Here is a 23954-nt window from a genome sequence, read left to right as displayed (position 1 = left end):
AAATGGTGGTTCAGTTCAGTTTATAAGTTATCTTTAACCATGTTAGTATTTCTACTTCAGTTGCTTTCCTAAACCTGATGTTGCTTCTTTTTAATTAACATTTATTATAGTAGGTGAAATTTATCCCTTTATTTTTATTCTCAGGTATACTTTTTAACATTAAAAAAATTAAAATTAAGCATTTTGTATTTATTTTTAAGTACAACCCCCCTCATCTTTATGAGATATATAAGAAGAATCATAGAATAATTTGGGTTGGAAAAGACCTTTAAGATCATCAAGTCCAACCCTTGACCTAGTATTACCAAGTCTACCACTAAACCATGTCCCTAACCACCAGAACTACCCATTTGTTACAACACCTGCAGGGATGTTGATTCCACCACCTCCCTGGGCAGCCTGTTCCAATGCTTTCAGTGTAAAAATTTGTCCTAATCTCCAATCTAAACCTCCCTTGGTGCAACTTGAGGCCATTTCCTCTTGTCCTATCACTAGTTATCTAAAAGAAGAGACCTACCCCCACCCACCTACAACCTCCTTTCAGGTACTTGTAGAGAGCAGTAAGAAACCCTCTTAAGTCTCCTCCAGACTAAACAACCACCAGTCTGCCTAGTTGCTCCCCATAAGACTTGTTCTCTAGACCTTTCACCAGCTTTGTTACCCTTCTCTGGATAAGCTCCAGCCCCTCTGCTCCCTCTTGCAGTGAGGGGCCCAGAGCTGAACACAGGGTTTAAGGTGCGGCCTCACCAGTGCCCAGTACAGGAGGACAATCGCTGCCCCTGTCCTGCTGGCCACACTGTTCCTGATACAAGCCAGGATGCCATTGGCCTTCTTGGCCACCTGGGCACCCTGCTGGCTCATGTTCAGCTGGCTGTCAACCAGCACCCCCAGGCCCTTTCCCACCAGGCAGCTTTCCAGCCGCTCTGCCCCAAGCCTGTAGCGCTGCGTGGGGTTGGTGTGACACAAGTGCAGGGCCCAACACTTCTCTTTGTTGAACCTGAATCTATTACCGATCTGTCAAAAAAATTACTTGCTCAGAAAGCTGTTATTTAACAAAAAATATTATATATTGTTAGTTCTTTAGACTAACTGATTAGTCTAAAGTGATTCTGATATACTTCTTTGAGTATTTTGGAAAAAAAAAAGTAGAGATTCTCCAGTCTCACCGTTCTCAGCTCTTTTTATTTTTTTTGTTTAGCTGTTCATATGAACCAGTTGAATCCGTAAGAACCTGAACTGGAATGAAATAGGGAAAGTATTTTCCCCTTCCTCATAGGTTTTTGGCTTGAAAACCTGATTAGAACTTCAGTAAAATCTGGTTCTAATTTTATATTTGGTGATTTCCAGTGGATTCCTCATCTGATTTTTTTTTCGTTAAAACTTCACTGTTAATACTGCTTTCGTTAAACTTATGTAAATGTCATATTGTGAGTTTATACTTAAAATAGGCTATTATAATTATATTAAAATTTTAGATCTCTTTTAAATGCCTCTTATTTAAATTTTAAATTTTATTTTAGTAAAATACGTTATTCTTGCTGTTTGCATTGTTAAATTGTTAATCACCGTGGATTTTATTCTTCTTAGCAAGATAAATGTATACATAGTTAGAAGTAGTTATAAATAAACATGCATTTCCCTTTTGAGAGCTGTAGACTTTCAGTTCTGAATGGTTTCTGTAAACCTGTAACACTTCTTATTTAAAACCCTTTGTTAATAAAAAGAGGAGAGATTTGAAAACCTCGAGAGATATGTAGGTTATTGTTCTCGATACTTGTATGGAATTTGTATATGGGGTTCTCATAGTCTGCATAATCAGTGAGGAATCTACACTTTTCAGAGAAAAAAGACAAAGTTTAAGAGTATTCAAATACATTCTAAAATAATTGCTGATACCAGTTTTCTGTGGTTAATTTGGCATTATTCAACTTCTCTTTGAATAAGCGTAACAATTTTTTAAAAGTCACAAATATTAATCTGAAAACGTGCAAGGCTTTAACAGCTTTTCTCACATAGTTGTGTAAGGGGAAGAGACTTTCTCATTTGTCCGGATGGTGTATTTCTGGATAACCTGGAAAACATTTAGTAAACCCCATCTATTGTACATTAGTGTACTCACAGAGTTGAATTAAAAAAAAAACATATTAACCTCTCAAATACACTGTGAAGTTTTAAAGAGGCAACTTCTTGTGGAAGATAATTTGGAGCCAAAAAAGTGCAAGTGAGGCAGGACCTATTTATCTTATAGATAAATAACAAGTTTTCTTATAGATGTCTCTCTGCAAGCTCCAAGGTATGGCACCATGCTTCCCAATAACACAAATGCATGTTTTTTAGACAGCTGCTGCTCCTTAACGTAACTTTGTGAGTTAAGTGCTGTGAACACCCACCCACCTCCCTCAACCCAGCAACAATAAATGAATTGTTGGTACAAGCTTTCGCTCACTACTTTGGGGGGTTGTGCCTTTGCCTATGACCTCCTCATCAGCCAAAAGCGAAACCCTTCTTCGTGTTCTGGAAGCCCTCAGAACCCGTGTCCTGTACCTGCATAAGATTTTCTTCCCAGATCTGGCAGAATAAGTTCTTCTCTATTGAATCCTTAAAGCAGCAGAAGAAAAAGTAGCACTATAATTTTGTGCCATGTAGTACAAACATAAGGTAAAATGGGTAAAAGATGAAAAGACTTCCTAAAGAAGTGCATTTTAAAAAGGATTTTAAGAGGAATTTGAAGTAAAGGTTTTGCTTGGCAGATAAGAAAAAGGAAGGCTTAGTCAATGAGAATATGGGTGAGAAATATGTTTATGCCGATTCATTTTTAAATCTGTCTATCCTAATCAGCACTGGCCACAAATCTAAATAGACTGGGTTTTGTTGTTATTTCTGAGGAGATTCCAGGTAGTGGGGAGTGGGACTGAATTGCCAAATTTCATCATAGATGTATAATAATGTTCAATAGAGTCTAAACTAAGATTTGGGGGTGTGTGTGAGATCAGATTTTGGTACTTGATATCAAATATTCAGGAACTGGAAAGCATTTGTACCAGGCTAATAAACCAACTAATCTCCAGCAGGAAAAAAATAAGTTATTTTTAGATTGGTTTCCTAACCAGTATGTCAATATGACAAAAAAGCTGAATTTAATGCATAATAACTATTATTAGCTCTTCTTTTAGTCCCATATTCAGCACATGGGTATTCAGAAGCAAATCACCATGTCTATATGGAAGTCTTCATGCTGGCTTTTGGCCGGCTGGGAGTTAGTTGAGGTAGAAGAGAACTGAGAGAATTCTGCTATGGAAAGGGAATAGAAAGGATAGGAAAATAGAAGGAATTAGGGAGGAGGGGAAGAACTTAATTGCAGTAAAAAGGGAGGAGAAGCAATACATTTTGCATAAAAAAATTTCAAGACACCGTTTCTGAAGAAACCTGAGCTTTGCTAGTTCTGCTGCTCACAGACGAACTTGGTTTATTTCATTACAAAAAAATCTAGCACTTCCTGTATGCTTTATCTCTATAAGAATATTAATTAGATAAATAACAAATAGAGTTTTCCTTTTTTGTCCACAGATAGATCTGTCTGTCTGTTTGTATGGATATATATCCCTAGCATATTCTGCTAAGGACTGGAGATTAAATTATTCTGTTGCTGAAAGAAGACTCAGTCTTGTCTTTTTGTTAGGTTGTCTTACCATTTCACTATCCCTCCTTCTAAACATATTAAAACTAAATAAATTTTCCTTTCTGTCATCGTAAAATATGGTCTTTGTAAAATATGGTTATTTCTGAAGTTGCAGTAAGAAGTATGTATGTAAAAAAACCTTCCTAATGTGTTGCCTTTCTGAGCCTCAGTACTGCAACTAGCCAGCCAGTGTCCTTAAGGCAGAGCTGGGCTGCTGGGCTGTAATAAATGGGGCAGCCCAGTCCTCTTAGGGATGCTTTTCTAAACTACGTTGCTGAAGTGAAAAACCTGCATTCTTAAGGGTAGAGGAACAAGTAATAATGTCTAGATTTGACTACTGTTGAACTTTCCAGTTGTAGATTCACTCTCAGCACTGGCTCTTGGGGAGAAACCCAGAAGATGGAGTTATTCAGTAACTATAAACCATTCCTTTTGTTTAAGCTACTAACTTCTTCCAGTTCTCCAGAACTTCTGGCACATGTGTGTCAAGTTCAGATTTTGCTTTTCTCTCCTGCCTTTTGCGGGTTGCTGTGTGGCAAGACTGGTAATGTAGTCCTGCTAATTTACTTGGACTCATTGCATAGCTTGGGTCTCAGAACCTCCCGAAATGCTGTGTATTCCTTGTCACTCTTAACTTCCACTTGAAATGTGACATCTCTTTGAGGAAGATGTCAAAGCTTTTTGTAAAGATTTGGAAAGGTAGATAATGTCATGTCTGTCAACAGCTTATTTATTTTCATTGTTTAGAAATAAAGAAATGTGAATTTTACATGAACACAGCCAAGTAATAGCTTTCTACCATTGGATTCCAGAATGCTCTGTTTTCTGCTAAATTAAATGGCTGGTTATATTTAGGTACCTCTTGCCTGATAGATACTTAGAGCTGGTAAGCAAGTTATCTCTTAACCTTTTGTTATATAAATGAACTACATTATAGTTTTAGTATTTCTGTTTGAGAAGCATATTTTAGCTGTGTGATGCTCAGATGAGTTATACTGAGAAAGATAGGCCCATCTGTTTGATTGATATTTCCCATTGTATCAAGGCTGAGGTCATCTGAAAAAAAATTAATCCCTGATTTACAATGGAAGTAATAAATTTGGGACAATAAAAGTTGTTCAGAGAACCTACATTGTCTGACAATTTTCCACTTACAGTTTTCAAGATCTGTGTATTTAAACAGTTTTAATCCATGTAATGTAGAGTATTGATTTTGTATGGTGCTTGAAAATGTCATGCAAGATTAAATCTTATAGCAATCTTAAGTGTACTATGACAATACAAGTTAATGTTATTAGCCAAACTTGTTATAGCATAAAAAATGGTATCGAGTTTAGTTGACAAGACTTACAAGTGAATGAATTATGCTATCACTTCTTAATTATTTACTGCCTAACCTTTCCAGAATTTATACTGGCTTGATGTCAGCCTGCCTGTAGTTTCTCAGGTTTGATCTTCATAAACAAACATACTGAGTTTTTGCAATTCTCTTGGTCTTGTAGAGGATTCCAAGATTTCTTAAAACCTTACATTAATGTTTCAGTGAATTCCTTTTGCTTTAATTGCTCTCCATCGGCTTTAATACTTTTGGGGTATAAATTATCTCTCTGGATTTTAATAAAACGGCCTCCTTTTTCCCAAAATGAGATTTGCTAAATGCTTATTCTTTCCCAATTACATTTTAAGAATGGGTTGTTATTTTCTTAAGTCCTAATGATTGTGGATTTTTATTGACACCTTTTGGTTTTCCTTGTCCTCTTATGCCTTTCTGTGGTGGGTTGACCCTGGCTGGATGCCAGGTGCCCACCAAAGCCGCTCTGTCACTCCCCTCCTCAGCTGGGCAGGGGAGAGAAAATATAACAAAAGCTCGTGGGTTGAGATAAGGACACAGAGGTCACCCGCCAGTTTCCATCATGGGCAAAACAAACTCAACTCAGAGAAATAATTCATTACCAATGAAAATCCTAGCAGGATAATGAGAGAACAAAAACTAAATCTTAAAACACCTTTCCCCCACCCCTCCCTTATTCCTGGACTCAACTTTATGCCCCAGTTCTCTACCTCCTCCTCACCAAGTGGTGCAGGGGGACGGGGAATGGGGGTTGTGCCCCTTCCTTCTCAGGGGAAGGGCTCCAGCGTGGGGGCCCTCCCAGGAGACAGTTCTCCATGAACTTCTCCACTGCAGGTCCTTTCCATGGAGTCCAGCCCTTCAGGCACAGCCAGCTCCAGCCTGGGGTCCCCCCGCGGGGCGCAGCCCCTCAGGCACAGCCGGCTCCAGCCGGGGTCCCCCGCAGGGCCACCAGCCCGGCCAGCAAACCTGCCCCAGCCCGGGCTCCTCTCCCCGCGGGGCCACAGGCCCTGCCAGGACCCTGCCCCAGCACGGGCTGCCCACGGGGTCACAGCCCCCTTCGGGCACCCCCTGCTCCGGCGTGGGGTCCCACGGGCTGCAGGTGGGGATCTGCCCCACCGTTACCCTCCACGGGCCGAGGGGCACAGCCGGCCTCACCAGGGGCTTCCCCAGGGGCTGCCGGGGAACCTCTGCTCCGGGCCTGGAGCCCCCCTGCCCCTCCGTCTGCACTGGCCCGGGGGGCTGCAGGGACGCTCCGCTCACACAGCCTCACCCCCCTCTCCCAGCTCCTGCTGTGCAGGTTTTTTCCCCTTCTTAAATACGTCATCCCAGGGGTGCTACCACCATCACTGATGGGCTTGGCCTTGGCCAGCGGTGGGTCCGTCTTGGACCTTGCTGGTGTGGGCTCCGTTGGACATGTGGGAAGCTTCTGGCAGCTTCTCACAGAAGCCACCCCTGTAGCCCCCCTGCTACAAAACCTTGCCATGCCAACCCAATAGACTTCATTTGTTAATAACTTCCACTTTAGGGTTATGGCTGATGAATAGCACAGAGACTGCGTCTGCAGTGTTATCAATGGACCTTTGTTTTCTGCTTAGAGGTCAAATATGAAGTGTTTTTAGTATGTTAATGAACACATCCACCTTTATTATGCTGTCTTGTCTGATCCAGAGCCTATAGCTTTTTCCCTAAAAGCATGGATAGGACTGAGCTTCCCGAGATTAAGTGAAGCAATGGCAGGAAAGTCATGACTTAACCAACCTTCTGTTGACAATAACTCCGGTTTTCTTAGGAAATGGGAATGTAGTTATACTTCCAGCTGTTTTTTATGTGCCATGACACGTAATGCCAAAAATTGACACTCTCATTCTCTGTGTTCACTTGGTAAGGAATTTATGGCCTTCAGACATGAATGCATCATTAGTATAAGGGATATCACTGTAAATATTGAATTTTGAACTGTTTTATTGCCAGACTACTTAGCTGGGCTATGCTGTAATTCTGCTAGAAGTGCAGCAAATTATGCCTGATTACTTCATAAGATGAGTGTCCAGCAGTGAGAAAATCACCTGTGTTTCATGTTTGCACTGTCTGGATGCTGTCCCACCTTTCTGGCCCGAAAGGCTTTTTTTTCCTTTATTATTTGGTAATAATTGTCATAGGTATTTTTTATTTGTCAAAGGAAATCCGGAATATTGAGTACAATTTATTTAAAATATGACAAATACATAAGAGAGGCCTCATTTCACTTAAGACAATGTTATTTCTTCAAAGTAGCTGAATATTATATCTTAAATGAAATATTCAGTATTTTTCAGCTTGGATTTCTGTGTTTTATTTATTAGGGAGTTTTTAAATTAAAGGGATTTAAAAATTGATGAAATAGTCTTCTAAGATATAATGCTGATCATATTATACCCTTGAAAAAGCAAAAAAATCTCTAAACATGTAACAGCTTATCTGATGAACTTATAAGGTATTGCCTTACCTAATATACTTACTACTAGTGACTGCTTATGTTTTAGATCTCATAGAATCATTTCCATAATTTTCCACTTGAGAGTAAGGCAAATAATATTCAGTAACCACTTATTATTCTGAAAATGATGAGTTGAATTTATTTTATCATGCAGAGGACAGTTTCAGAGATATGAAATATTAGAAAAAATACTTAATGATTGATATAAAAAGACAATGCTGTTCTGAAACATACACCATCACAGAACTTGCATTTCATTATTTTAGTATTTTAAAATTAAGCATTACATTGTGACATAGAGCCTCTAAATGATACTCCAGAGTACCCACAGAACACCGTGTTGAGTATTTTTTAAATAAAGCAGAAGTCTTCTTTAATTTTCCTGCCTAATTAATTTGTGTATGTTGAAATGTTATCTTCAGAGTAGGCAAAGAAGTTTACAATTGAGTCCTGTTAGACTATAAATGTTCATTCAAACATGGTCAAGTTTTTAATTCTTATACCAAATGTATTATATAAACAAAACTAACCCATTGTGTTGAAGGTGAGTCCTGAAAACCAAGGAATATTGAATTCTTTGGGGCTTGCTGGAAATTAAACCTCTGTAATTGTAATTGTGTAAACTTGTACATTAAAATTACTTCTGTGTTTCAAGAAGGTGAATCTCTTTAGGCTTTCTTTATGTCCACTTGAGATGAAGGTCTGACAGTGTATTTTTCTGGGAGTTTTAGCTGTTGCAATCTAATTTTTGCAGAGGACAGCAAACTCAAATAATTTAATGAGGATTTCAAAAATTTGTCATTTTTTAGAAGTTCTGGTTGTGTACAACATGTTTATAGCAATACAAAATCCTGTATGTGTGTAGAATTTTTGGCTGCACTGTGTATCTGGAGCCAGTTTTTTTCCCCCCATTAATATATCCTCTCTTAGTGAGCTAAATTATTAGACAGTGATTATGTACTGTCATTCCTACTTCAATACCTTCTGCAAGCACAAAGTATGTGTTACTAATAAAAAAGATACATCGGTAGTTTTAGAATTTTTAGATTTTTCTTTTAGAATGGGAACACTGACAATGTAATAATTTTTAAATCTAATTGCTTTCACCTGTTAAAATAAGTAAAATGCACAGTGGTGGAAAATATGTGTGCCTTAAAATGGAAAACAGTTGAACACATAAGCTGAAGTATAGAACTTTTTTTTTTCTTCTTCTTTTTTTTCCCCTTGGTCTAAAGGAAGTGTCTGTTTTGTACTGCTACATCTTCTCGAAACTCTGCGTGGCTTTTGAAAACCAACAATTCTGCAATGTACAATATTTCAGGCTAGCAGCAACTGCTGAGTAATGAGGCATGGGAGCAGCTGGTATTGGTTTATTTCAGAAGCTTTGTGTCTGATTCTATTAGCCTACCTACAGATGTAACTGCTCTTTCCACTGTGTGATCTAAACATAGAACAAATAATTCATAATTTTAAAATAGTTAAATGATCTTTTTTGCATTTTGTTTGAAGTTTATCGCATGAGGCTAATCAATGGTGAAGTAAATTGTGAGTTGCTACTAAAACTAAAGCAATTCTTAACTAAGCAAGAGAACAGGAACTTTTATAGAAAGAGAAGATGAATGTTTGTCACTGAACCCTACTGAATCTAAACAAAGAAAAAGATTACCTAATAGTCTTGCAATGCATTTGAAGTACAGTCTGCTATTTGTTCGGGGAGTTGAATGGAATATATGTCTTAAAATATTTCAGCAGTAGTAGTGGTGTTTTCCAATGGGTAGATCGTAACGTTACTAAATTACTGTATCTTTTTTTCCTAGTAAAGTCCTGTTACTATACTGTAAGACAAGAATAATTGGAGCTTTTTTTGCTTGCCTGTGATGCATTTTAGAGCTCATTTCTATTAATGATGAATTGCCTTATAGGGGATTTTATGCTGGGGGTTTTATTATTTATTTATTTTCTGCCCAGTTTATGTTAGTTAGGTGAATAATAGCAATATGTTTAAAACTTAATTTGCATTTTAATTGTAAGGACTCAGTGCCAGAGAGCTGAGTTATCCAGATAATAACAAAAATTTTCAGAAAATAAATTTTGCCCCATGCACAGTGTAAGCAATAACAGATGAGAGTTTAAAATGCTATACTTTTCTTATGCTAGAAGAAAAATTTATTTTAGATGATCCAGTTGCATAATTGTTCTCTTTGGGTTTAGGGTTCTTTTTATCTCCACAAGTGGACACTAAATAGGTACAATAGTTGGGATCTAACATTTTTTAAAAATATTAGCACAACATTAAAGTGATACTTCTCTTAAAGCTGGAAGGCAGTTTAATAGTTTACTAGTCTATTTATTTTTAAAATTATTATTTCCCTATTACTGCCATCTGAAAACTGGCAAATACAAATTTTTTTTAAAAAGTTGTATTTATGGTGCATCTGAATTTCAATGAATTACATTACCAATTAATGAAATAGAGTGTATGATACTTAAAATAAGAAATATACTACTTTTTTAAAATATATATATATATATTTGGCATATATATATATATATATGCATGTTGCTTTCTAAGAGTATTTCTTCTGTATTTTTAGTTTTTCTGATATCTTTGTTAACCTGACTAGTTTTAAGGTGAAAATGGATCAGTTTATAGAGGAAAATATACAGCATAGTTGCCTATGACAACAGTAGGTTTCAAGGTACAGTTAATCCTTATTATCCTATGTCCATAACACTTTGCCTTTAGGTTAGTAAACTATTATTTTAAATTACTAATAATATGTGGAATTAGTAATATCCTTGCTTATTTTTTGTAAAAAGTAACAAAATGTCTTTTTCTACTTGATTCAGCAGAGCGGTTACAGGTACTATTAATTTAGTTTTCAATTGGAATACAGTCAGAGTATAATACAACCTACAGTACACAGAAAATCAGTAATCGTCAAAAATTTCTATTCAAGAAGTGAAACTGGGTAATTTCCACAGAATTTTTTTCATCTTACTGTACCCGACTAGCAATTCCTAGAGCTTAAATTTCTCTGTATAATGTGTTACTTGTGGTCTTAGTGGCCTCTAGTTTAAAGTCCTCAGCCCTAAGTCTGGTCATCCAGTGTTGATTGGTTCTGGCCTCATTTCACTGTAGGTGGTTTCAATGAATTCTCTCAGGCTTTATGACAAAAATTGTTCATAAAGTAATTGGGAGATTTCCTCAGAGCACTCTACATCAAAGGATGCTTAATTGTCCTGGCCATGCAAGAAGAAAAACAAGATGTGAAGTGCTCAGTTTAATTAGGCCACAACTTTATTAACTCAACTGGGAGCATTACCCAGCAATAAATGCAGGTCATTGTTCTTTCCTTGATGATTCCTGGTTTTGGAGAACTGCTGTTTTCTTCCTTGTTCCAGCCCCAGAGATGGGACCTCACAGTTCTTCCCTTGTACAAGGACTAAGTTAGGGAATATGTGAAAGAGGGATTTGTCCCTTTGATACTACATATAAAGAGTCATGCAGCTTTTGCTTTCCTGTCCAGTAACTTTCTCGTAACTTCTTAAGGCAAATATTCAGAAAAAAATTAACTAATGCTATTTTGAAAAGGATATTCATACAGTAAGAGAAGTGGATGAAGTGTTATTTTAAGAGCATGAAGATGGGCATAAAAATTCTCCCATGTGTCTGTGCTGTTTTCTGCAGCTTATCTTAACAGAAGTACTTTGCTGTTTTTCTTTAAGACACTCTATAAGTAATTTACGTGATTTTATACGTGGCAGATGTAGCTACATCTCCAGTGCAAGGCTGTGCTTTGCAGTGTATGAGCTGAGTTTCTCCAGGCATGGAGAATATGGCAATTGATTCTTCTGGGAAGAAAGCAACTACGTTGCAACACTCAGCTGGTACAAAGGGTCTGTACAAAACTCGAGTATTCAGCTTCTCAGGTTGGCTTATATTAAATGTGCCATCAGGTTTTACTACTTCCTTAAAGAGAAAATAATTTGTATGTCTACAATTAGTGAAGATCTTCAGTCATGTAAAACCAAATATCCATTTTATCTTGGGTCACCTGTTCCTAAAGAGGATTTAAAAAAAGTGCCAATAGTTTCTGAAGAGATTCCTGAGCCCTTTAAATTACTCTGAGGTAACGCAGCTGTGCTCCTTAGCCTGCAAGGAACTTTCCACATTCTACTCCTAATAAACAATCAAACTTTTATACCAAACATTTTCTATAAACCCACATTTTCTAATTAAAAGTTTGTTTTGTGGAAGGAACTCCAGGTGGTATAATTAGTGAAATATATTTTAATGATAAATCTTCCTTGTCCTATTTTTTTTAATAACAAAAAATGTCCTATGCATTTGAGATGCTCCCTATGGGTTGTATATAAGAGCTTGGTTAATTAGCTAATCAACTCACCCACCTTACCTTTTTAAATGTGTCCTGTTTCACAGGTGTACTCTCAAATTTTATTTGGGATAGAGGAGATAAATAAAGCATGTAGTGCTCACCCTGGCCTGCACAGAGGAAGAGATTTTGGGCTGTCCTTTGAATGTCGGTTTCTTAATGGGCACATCAGTCACGGCTCTCAGCCTGTGGTCTGACTGCCCACCTTCAAGCTATGCCTGTGTCTCTTACATCAGGCCTTTCCAAAGCAGAGTAGCCTAGGTGCTATAACATGACAAAAATATTGTTAACTCTCAGTGCGTTTCTAAAAAAAACTTTCAGCCTCTTAAGACCAGCCTTCTTTTCACTTGTGATTTACTAGGTTTTAGTCTTTTTTTAAAACTGCACCCAGTATATGGGGTTTATAGTGCTTGTTTTCTGCCTTTTTCTTCCTTTCCTTTATTTCTGCTCTATAATTCCAGTTGTTTTGAAGTTTTTATTTTAATATGTGGTGAGCACTGACCAACCTTGCAAGTGTTCCATGTCCTTGCTTTTTATGTTCTGTCTAAAAAGATCTCTAGTTTCTATTCTAGGTGATCGACTTGTAGTGTCATTCACCTATTTGGGAAAGACGATATCATGTATGTAGGGATTCTGTGACTATCATCATGTAGCATTAACTTAAAGCCCTGTTTAGGTTGCCAGTTGTTGATGAATGTCAAGAAATTTGCTTACATTAAAAAGGCTTCGGGGTTTTTTTTCAGGTTTCAATTTTTCTTTTTTCTCTTTTCTTCCTTTTCAGAATAAGACATACACAAACAAAAACAATTTACAATGTAATTATTTTGCTTTCATTTACCATAAAAGTTAAAGTTAAAGGATTTTATCTGGAAGTCATATTCACTTCTATACTTTTCATGACTATCCTTGTATTACTTGATTTAACTGTTCCATTCTCATTAGTTTTCCACTGCTTTCTCACACCCAATTCATCCACACATGCAGTAACTCCTTGGCATGTCCCCTCTACCATTTTTAATTTCTTCTGACTGTCTGTTTGAGTGATGACATGCCGTTAGATATTCCTGACTGTGTTCTTGCTTGAGAATGAATTCTCTCTCGCAATACACTTGCATTGTGCACTGGCTACCTGAGGTATCAACATCTTTTGCATTCTGAAGAGACTAGCATGCCCAAGCTCATCTGAACAGCCACCGCTAAAATGTTGACTATTAAAAACGTTTGGAAGAGGCCTTGTAGATTTTTGGTATGGTTTGGCCAGTGTAGTTGCTAGGCAGGAGCATATTTCACTGTAAGAGGTAAGAAGAGGAATGCTTCCAAAACCTCTTCATATTGTGACAAAGTGGACTGCATTTCTTTCAAGGAAGGTGACTAGTGATGAAGCATTTCGATCTAGTCTTAGATTCAGGCAAGTTGCTCCAAACTGATAAGCAAGGGATTATTCTAGACCTTGGCAGCATAATTCAGGTTCTGGAAACACCCTCCAAAATTATAGGGAACAAATGTTAATTGCTGCAAAGACATATCTGGGAGTAAGCATTGTGTGGCCTCTGTCAGTGAATACAGTCATACAAAATAGATGTTAATTATGTGCCCTTTCTGCCTGCTCAGATTTCTTCTCCTCCTCTTCCTTATTCCCCAATACCATTCTCAAAGTCCCCCCTGTAGACAGTAGGTTTCTCAGAAACCTCAGAGCCTTGTAGCACTCGCCAACATTACTGCCTTTCTGCCTGATTTTCCCGTGGTGCTGTCCTATTGACTTCATTCTCTCGAGATCCAAAATTATACATGTTAATTCAAGTTTTCTAGCATCACTGTGATCTGCTAAGAAAAAGAACAAAATTAATTGTAAAATCAGTTTGATCACCACCTTGAGCTTCTAGCTGCTTTTGAATTTTATGAAGTAAACAATGTCTCAGTATTTTGCAGTATCTATATATCTTTACAAGGTATTTGTGGCTACTTTTACACAAATCCTTAACATTGACTCATTGGATTCAATGCAATTACAAAAGGTAGTACTTTGTATTTTATGTTGTGTTAATCTGCTGTGAATAAGGGAAATGTATTGCTCTGTGTTGCGGAGCAGTACCTTTTTTTCTGGAGGCTTTATATCTCCTCCAGATACACACTAGCCTTATTTTTTCTGACTAGAAAAAGAGCTTCTGTCTCTAAACACTGTTGACATGAACCGAGTTACAGCTATTCCTGTCATGTCTGGTATTCCCAATTTACCCTCTGCTTCACTGGTTTATGAAGAATTTTACAGCTGCTTTGGCAGGAAAAAAAAAAAAAAAAAAAGGATGTACATAGCATATCTGCTTTCCAGAGTAGTTGAAAAACGACAGTGGATTTAGTGATGCTCTCTTTATGGAGCTGCATAATTATGAAGATTATCTGAATAGGTGAACACTCCCTTTGCAGAGTATCTATGCAAGATGAGGACCCTCACAAATTGTGAAGAAGTTGAAAGACTTTCTAAATTATTATCCAGAGAGGAAAGAAAAGAACAAACACATTGCTGATTAGGAAACCTCATGTGAGGCCAGAGTATAATGCTGAATACAAATGTACAGTCATCAGTGTATAAGATGTACTGTATAAATCTTTTCTTACACGTTGATATTATTAGGAGTTGGTGGTAGTCACTCCATGGTAGATGTGAGACTGGTTCTTGTGTTTTTTAATTTTGCATTGATGTAGAGACTGAGAACCTATGGCAGAAAAAGCTCAGAAGTGCTGAATGGAGACATTCATGCTGACAGATGTGGATGTATGTAAGGAAACCTGCAGATGTGAGTGGTGTGGGAAAAACCTGTTGGAAGTATACAAGGAGGATTTTTACTGTCTGATCTGCTCTACAGAGAGTGTCACTGTATTGGAGGACTAGTACCTATTTCCCAGTATATGCTTCCTATGCATCCATACTTCTTTTGGAGTCTCTTGCACTAATCTCCCAAATATGCTGATTGCTTTCCTGCTTCCCTCTTCCTAAAGTTCACAGATGAGGAACCGGTGTGCTCCCTTTTTCATTCAGCTGGTCAAGAGCTCACCAGCTCTTGAGGTCCTTGACCATGCATCCCATCAATATATGTTCCAAGGGGACAAACCCCAGCACATGTAGTTGTTGTTCCAACAGCAGCTCTGTACCAGTGGTGGTGCAGCATTTATCTTCTCTGTTTGGTAATGTCAGTTCAACTGCTTGTCCTGATCCGGATAAAGGGAAGATGCTTTCCCTCTTATTTTCCCGTTTGATAATATTTTTACGATATTAGTAGTCATGGAAGATAAGCAGAAGATGTTAACCTCATAGATTTTCCTCAGAGTGAAGGATGTTATTTTATAACTGGAGCAGAGAGAGACCTTTGTCTTTTCTGCAGTCTCTCATCGATACTGATGAGCCCCTTACGGTTGTCAAACACTGCCTGCAGTAGCAAAGAGATACACTACCCACAATAGATAGACTTCAGGAAAAAATGGATGTCTAAGAACCCTGTTACATAGAAAAATCTCTGCAGCTGGGCTCTGCCAGTGTATAATATTGTTCAAAGGATGTAACAGTACAGAAGATCTGATAGTCTTCAGTCTTTACCACTTTTACGTAAAGCTTTCAAGATGAAACGTAAATTCATTGTTGGTTGCATTTCAGATATTCTTTGTAGGCTTTTCAATTTTAACAGGGGGTAGAAAATTGAAAGCTGCTGTTTATAAGCCTTTAGTATCCGCTTAGCTTTCTAATTCTGGCAGCTGGATTTTAATATGATCATATAAATGTTGCTGTTCTAAGGTACAGAAACCAGTCTTCTAAATAAAACATTTGTATGAGCAGTAGAATCCCTGTGAAATCTCTGTGTGGCACAGCAGTTGTGGCACAACCTTTGTTTTGGTGGCTACATTAGTAACACCTTTGTCTTCCTTTTTCATTAAACTTGGAGCAACTTCAGATGGTTAAAGCTCTGTCACACTTGGAGGAGATGTCCCAGACAATGTTGATGTTTGACTGACAGGCAAAATATGATTGTGCAGATCTTCTCTTACAAAACTGCACTAATAAAGTGATACAAATCTAACTTATGTTTTCTTAAACCATATGTTTATATCTATGAAAAACAGGGATGCATATTTAACTAGGGGAAACAAGAAGAACGGCTATAGGCTTGCACATGAGAAAAAATTAAGAACAACCTCATTGTCTTAGGTGTAACTGAGCTGGATAGTAAATTCCTGAAATCTAATTTTATTAGGTTTTGGTAAAAAGGAGTCCAAGGGAGATGTTACTTTTCTACAAAAAAAGGTTCATTTGAGCAACTGTCATTTATATGTGGCCCTGTCAGACATATATGGACCAGTTCCTTTTTATATTCAGTGCATGCCAGTTTTAATTATTTTTAGCCATGCTTTCCAGCTGACAAACCTGAATGCATCTCGAATAAGGTTCAACTCTTAGAACGAGGCACCTGAATATACATGCCCAGTCACAGGTGTCTGCGCTCACAGTGCATGGTAAAGTTTCAATTTGTAATGAATGGAGCTCCCACTTTTAATCAGTACAGTCAACCGAGTCTGGAGAGTGGTTTTACTTGCCTTTAAATAGGCATCTAGAGTGGAATTTATTTGCCTAAACCAGTGTTTCTAGTGTCTCTACAGATGACTTTAGATATCTGAGATTTCCACAGAGGGTTGGTAGATCTAATATGACCAGTAGGAGACCTCTGTACTCCTGGACTGGAAGCTAAACATTGAGCATGGTACCCTAGATCACCTAAAATAACAACGGATACCTACATTTAGGCAACTAAGTAAGAGGCCCTTGTGAATGGGCAGTTTCATTTCTCTCTAGGCCCCATTGACTGTACAGGCTTTAGAAGAAAGTACAGTTTTTCTTGATTGTAATAGCTTATTAGAAACTGTACATACATGTCAGGGCCTAAATTTAAATGCTTTCACATGAAGCTAAATCCTTGCTTTCTACTTTCTGAAAATATGAAGTCCAAATAATATGGGATTTTTTTTCCATGGTATATAAGAATACATCTAAATTAATTATTGCTAGACTGTCAAAGCATGTTAAGGATGTTTGTCCATGATGCAAAATTAAGGTTTATCTCTGCAAAACAGATCAGAAAGATGCAACTCAGGTATCAGATGTTATTGTGGTAAAGTGAAGAAATGCTGAAGAACAAGGCACTGTCTTTGTTGTTGTTGTTGTTGTTCTACTTGTAATGGAAAGTGGTGCAATCTCAAATTGAATTTTTAGGTAACTGTGGAGAAATACTAACTTTTAAAGACAACGCCTGGACTCCGCTTACCTTTGGTAGGGTCAAATACCACTTTCTGATGAAGTTCTTTAAAAGCAGCATAAAGGAAGCCTCTGTATCACCTTATCTAGACTTTTTCCTAGATAAGTTTCTGACCTTTCTCTTCCATCTAAAGGAATTGAGGTGATCATGTGCATTCTTAATCTCAATGGCTACCTTCAATCCATTGCCATATACAGTAGTACAAAGGGATATGTATCCTGCTCCTTCTTGGTTTTGTAAAGTTGCATTCACCTCTTCCTATTACAAAAAATGTGGATTGTAAGCAGTTTAAATTATTCCAGAATCTGTGCAGAAAGCAAATAAACAGTGGTGAGGTGAGTGAGAGAAAACATGAGTACACATCCTAGTATTGTTAACGTAGCCACCATATTGGCTGATCTGTTTTAAGATAATGCTTTACTTTAGTTTTTTAATATATATTCTTTTTAGATTTTAGCATTGGGCAACAATAATTTTGGGATTACGATAGCTGTACATTGTTCTGGAAGGGTGGTTTCTCACTTCTGTTAATGTAATTTCCAAAGAAGGCAGGTTCCACTATTTCCAGTTTGCAGATGAAGAAACATTACTTTATTTAGCTGGAATTACTAGCTAGCCACATCGCTTCTTTGTTTGGAAAGCACCTAACACACTGTGATTGCTGTAAATAATTTCATAATTTATAAAGGACATTGTATGCATTCTTTGGATCTGATGCTGTGCAGGAGTTGTTCCACAATCTGTAGCAGTTTTGATGATACTCCCTGAAAAACAAAAAAGGAATTCCAGTTCATATAGTCATGGGTAGTTCAGTCAATAACTTCCCTGTGAAATGAATATATTCTGGGGACGTATCTGAAAACTGTGACCTCTAACTTAGATACTAGGTTCATTCGTAAAAGAGTTAGTATCAGAAGCTTATAAATTATTTCAAAAGAAGAAAACACTGTCCTTCAACCTGTGTTAGCAAAGAGGGTTTTTACCAGTCTAATGGGTATTAATTTAGTCAAAAAAGAGGACGTTTGTTTTATTCATCTGGATATCACACTGTCCTTAAGATGGACCAAATGCCATTCAGATTGCCCTCTCTGAGATCAGTGATAAGATGCTTGATACATGTTTGTCCAGTAAGACCAACGCTGTGTTAGGCCTTGCTTTTTCACAACTTTAAATAAGCCAGTAAGTAATGTTTTCAGTAAAGATGCACAGATTTTAAGGCCAGAAGGGACTAAAAGAGGAGCAGAAATTCTAGGATAAATGACTGAGATGGGAAGGAGGAGGGAGGTACGAGGGGAGAAAGAAGAGAGCTTGAGTGAAAGTGGAAACACAGAATAGGAAAGAATACTTTACTGATATGTTCTTCAATATTAAGTAGGGTTGGGTTTGGGTTTTTGGTGGGGTTTTTGGTTTGGTTGTTTTTTTTTTTTTTCCCCAGAATAGAGAAGTAACTGGATAAAACAGGAGGCTAAAGGAAAAGCAAAGTGAGAAAATTAGACAAAGGAGGAGAATGGAATTAAAGGGAATGCAGAGAGTGTAAGAGAAAAGAAAATTCTAGCATCAACAAACATTCAGATATGTATGAAAATTCTCATATGTAGAGGGAAATACAGAGGTAATGAAGTAAAATATTAGAAAGATACAAGACTAACCTGAGATAGAATTTCTTATTTATGTACTACAGACTGCACACGCATCAGTGTCTAGTTTAGATCTGTGTCAGTTTGGTGGGCTCTAAAGGAGAGGCACTGCTTTCATGACTTTGTTAAAATGGTTGGACATTCTTGGGCAGGTAGGTGAGAAAAGTAGTTTTGCAAATTACTTGCCAAGACAGCAAGTAATCCCCGCCCCCCCGCCTCCCCCTCCCCGTCTTAATTTAAGGGCATTTATTCCTGCATCACCAAAGCACTTCTCAGCTTTTTGACAAAGTACAATATTTGCACATATCATTTCTTGAAAGAGCATATTGGCTTTTAAGTAGCCTGGACTTGATCGATGGTCTGGTGATTTTTTTCCTATCACTACATTCTATTTAAAGAAAACAGTTAGAGCTTGAATGTTGTGTAATATTTAGCTAAAGGGTCTAATTAAAATATTGTATGAATGTTTGGGGAATGTAACGCAGTGGAATATATGAGTATTCTAACAACAACCATAAACCAAGCACATAGGGTTTTTTTTGAGAATAGCATTCCTTCGGACTACATACATCAGACTTACCCAGCCTTAACTTCCACAAACCAGTTCTGGCTATACTGGGACTTCTTCCTTCAGAATGTAACTATCCCTCCTCTCCATCCCCAAGGGGATAAACAGTGTTTGTCCTGTGCATTTCTGTTCCACTCTGCAGGAAACACACAGTAACGTTCCCAGAACTATCACAGGGAGAGGCAGTCAGGGAGGCCAGCGGTAGTCAGGTCTTAAGTTTCTGTTGCCTCTCTGGAAAGAACAGGTGACCAGGTAGACTTGGTCAGTTGACGATTCATGCATTTATAAAGTGAACACAAGGTGTACATTTTTTGGTTTATGAGTTCCTGTCCTTTTGAGCTGAACAGCCCCAGATTTTCCAGCTATGGTTTTATACTAGAGTAGAGAATGTTTGCTGGTGAAGAGCAATGACATGACTTAATATGATTTAAGAAGAGGAGGAGAATTAGTTAAGAATAATAGATGAGGAGATATTTGTTGTAAGACATGCTGCAAAAATAATTACAATAAAATGTGCAAGTTAGGGAAAGAATAAAGGTCCTATAAATTATTCTGCAAGGTGTCTTTGATCGGACTATGAATTCTTTGGTGGTGGTGTCTCTTTGCTGTGGTTCACAGAGTGCCTGTACAAGTGGGGCCTCTCAGCTGATGCTTCCAGCAACTTGTAGTAAAAATACTAATGAGCATGAAGGTAACTTTCCTGTTTGTTCTCATCCATATTTACTAGTAGAATGAATTAGCTGTTAACTCAGTGGCTCTGACAGCGTAAGTGGCTCTGACAGCGTAATCACATCATTGTCAATGCTGTCTTACAGCTTACTTACTCAACAAGCCCAACTATTCTTAACTAGTCTTTCGCTAGTTTTCCTAACAAGCAAGGGCAACTTTTTCTAGCTTCTAATTTCCTGGTGTTTCCTGTAACTTTGTATTTTTTAATTAAGAAGTTGATTTCTTCGTGATGTTGGTGACCAACAAAAAGATCAGATCAGTTCCTTCCCTCTCACTGAATGAAGAAGTCCACACTCACCTGCTAAATTTTGTTCTGAGGTGATGTATCATTTTCAGTTTAGTGAGGCTGGTAGAGCTATTAAGTGCTATAAAGGCATAGGCCTTTAGCATGAAAAACTCTCCAGTGTTAGCTGGAATCGACTGAGAAGACAGTTACAGAGTGCAGCCGATCCTTTTTTTCAGATGCATGCTGACAGTATTCTGACTGGAAGAAATATCTCTAAGGAAGTTCTTCACTGCTGAGTTTCACACAAATGGAAGATGCTTGGGTGTAGTCGCTTGAGTTAACCCAGTGCAGGGGTGAACAAAAAAAAGTCATGAACAAACCACATCCTTGTTAGCTCTGATTATATTGCTAAGGCATGGGGAGACATAACTCGCTGTTCTTTATGCTATGGTAAGCTTAGTTGTTCACAGTGAACTGTAGGAGAGCCTTTATGTACTTCTGAGCATACACGAGACAGTTCCTTGATCGATGCTGTAAGATTGGTTGCAAGTGGCAAGAGATTTGCCTGGCTTTTGTCACAGAAAGTCAACTATTCATTTTCCTAAAGATAAGATAGAAGTAACAGTGAAGTGGGGAATAAAACGTATTCTATATCATAGAATCCTAGATTCATAGAATGGTTCATCATAATGGTCATTGTGTTATTTATTTACTTTATCTCATCCCGATCCTTTCTTTGTCTTGTCTTTTTACGGCAACTTTTCCAGAGCAGAGATCTTTCTCATGTATTTTAGTCCATCTGTCACCATATATACAGTTTTCACGTGCTGTTATTCTACAACTGCTACTGCACCTTTTTTAGTTGCCAAGGTTGCTTTCAGATGAGTGATGCTTGCCTGCATCTTGCCAGTTACAGCTGTGACATATCAAATCCAGTGTTTCTTCTGAGGCTGACACACCGCCCATCACTCAGCAACCTTGTGTAAAGGTATATTGATACAACAACTTTGTTTTGGAGAATAATTTTTAAAGGTGATGGCACTTACCTAGATGGAGGTGTGGGTTCATCCCTTTGGAGTTGGCTATCTTAAGGGTCCACTGCCAGTCAGTGACCAAAGAGAACAAATGTCTCTGCACATCTTACTTTGGGGCTGTATTTCTTTGCATTCCTGCCATGCTTATAGTGTTTGGAGTGTTTCAAAGCCGTAAGAATATATCTCACATTCCCTCAGTGAGGTAGACAACCATTACCTCGTGGGTCAGCATTTAAATCTGAGATGAATGGGCTGGATGGGAAACGTGCTTGCCAATCATGCTTGCTTATCATCTCTGACAATCAAATCCCAAATTATTTTTCTGTCAGTGACCAAAATCATGGCTTTTGTGCCCCAGTCCAGTGTTGCATCCTTAGGCCAAGCATTAGCCTGAAAATGTAGGGGGTTTCTGGGAGGGATGTTAAGGAACACAGACATTCACTTTCCCCGAGACAGACCCAGGTGGTGAGAGTTGCTTGCTACCTGTATACACCCAAATATACTTTTGCTCCTTTCTCCTCTTTCTCTGACTCTGTCCCTCTCCTAGATTGCTAAAATGTTGGCTGAAGATGGCTAACTAAATGTAGAAGTATTGTGTGGAATAAAAATTAAAACCCAGTTGTTAGCCAGTGAGCAGGTTAATCTTACAGCTGAGTCTTTCAAGCAGGTTGTACAGCCTACAAGGATCCACTTTCAGGAATGGAGTCTTTGGAGTGAAAACTTGTCTGTTAGGAGAAGTTTACCTGCTTAATAGAGTGAGGTTTTTTTGGTTTTGTTTTTTTTAAATTGTTTTAGGACAGAAAGATTTGGGTGGAAGTGTAAGGAACAGATTAAATGTATGTGAAATAATGTATTTTTATTGGTAAGTTACAGCTGCTAGCACAGAAAAAAAACCAGAATGGAACTCTTCTATTCTTCAAATTATAAAAATAACAATCTTCAAACAAAAGTAACATAGGGTATAGCATCTATTTTGTGAAAGATTTGAAGCCATGTTCTTATTTACAAACCTGGTGGGTTTTTTCCCTTCCATGTTGATGGTTTCTTCAAATGGCTTATTTTCCTTTAAATGCTTTTCAGTGTATTTGCAAAAGTTATTAGTCAGGTAATACAGTATAATTAATTGCTTAATACCTTTGTTGCTGCACTAAAATGGTAATACACAAGTAGTATATATTTCAAATGGAGAGAAAGAAAATGTGCTGAACTTAGAGAAACAGGACTCTTACAAACAAATTATTAGAAGAATTAAGTTTCATATCTGTATAATTTTATTCTGAAGTACAGCTTTACTTCAAGAGTATGAAAGGAATGACATTTTCCCTGACTAGAGAAAGAAAAAATGCTCATTTTAAAACTGTTTCCCCCATCTTTTCTTATGCAGAGGTTTCATCTGCTGTTTAATGGGTAAACTTACTGTGAAGTATAGTTGCTTGTTTAACTTTACCCCTATTCAAGTCTTTGATTTTGGCAGGTTAGTTAATTCAAATAAAATTTGTGAAGTTAAGCACTTTCAAGAAAAGGCATAGGAGAACCTAATTTAACCTAGAGTGTCTCTTTTATTCTTCTGTTATTCATTTGAAGTGCCCTATCAGCTTGAACTGACCAACTTCAGTCATTTCTACCCTTTTATTTTTTTCTCTAATGTAAACTGAAATTCCCTGCTGTTCGTGGTATTTTAGTGTTTAGCATCATTTAATGAGCAGGTATCATTAAACTTAAAAGGTCCTTTTCTGTATATCTCTGATTAGTTAGTGAAAGAACCAAAGAATTCCTCTAATTTATCTTTGCTTCCTTGTTATATTTTGATGTTGGCCCATTTTACGTTTCAGTGCCTTTTTATGAAATATGAAATTATAATTTTGGTGTGAAAGTAGGACAGAAAGTGGAAAAAAAAATCTTTGGCACTGCTAAGATGTTTAAGCTGATATATCTTGTTTACCAAAGAACTAAGAAAATACTGTTTATTTCTAAACTTCTACTCATATAAATATGTGTGCGTGCCTGTGTGGGCACATGTGTGTATGTTTACACATACAAATATATATAAAATAGATACATATTCTAATGTAAGTATTCATTATCTGTGCTTTGCAAATATACTTATTAACCCCTGCCAGTAACCTTTGCAGCTGGGTACACGTATATTCGGCACAAAATTTCTCCTTTCTTGTACATCCAAAAATCCCATTGAACTCAGTATTGAATTTTAATTTTTAGCAACTATAAGATGAAGGTCCAATTAGTTGATGATACAAACTCTGTAGAATTAAAAACCGGAAAATTATCAGTTACGAGGATGTTGTACATGCTTGCACATTTAGGTTTGGCTATTTAAAAAATAGTAATAATTAAAGATTATTTGGTTTAAGGCACACATCTGTTCTGAATTTTACATTTCAAATCCTTCTTTAGAATAACAGTCCAATTTAAAATACGACTGTCAACTGAAGGCTCATGTGCTCTTCATTGGAACAAGGGTTTTCTGGATCAGGACCATTGTTTATTGTATCAGTTTGTTCTTTTAAGATCTTAAAGGTGTAAATGATTTCATCAA

At 37.4% G+C, this 23954-nt stretch overlaps 1 protein-coding gene across 8 annotated transcripts in view; it reads left to right on the top strand.

Annotated features, from left to right (window-relative positions):
• FOXP2 (forkhead box P2) overlaps positions 1-23954 on the top strand; it is a 445011-nt gene that overhangs the window by 190344 nt on the left and 230713 nt on the right. The window lies entirely within an intron of this gene.

Source organism: Falco peregrinus, chromosome 6 (assembly GCF_023634155.1).
Source record: "Falco peregrinus isolate bFalPer1 chromosome 6, bFalPer1.pri, whole genome shotgun sequence".
NCBI lineage: Eukaryota > Metazoa > Chordata > Aves > Falconiformes > Falconidae > Falco > Falco peregrinus.
The sequence above is the reverse complement of the archived record's forward strand: the minus strand, read 5'-3'. Positions and strand labels throughout refer to the sequence as shown.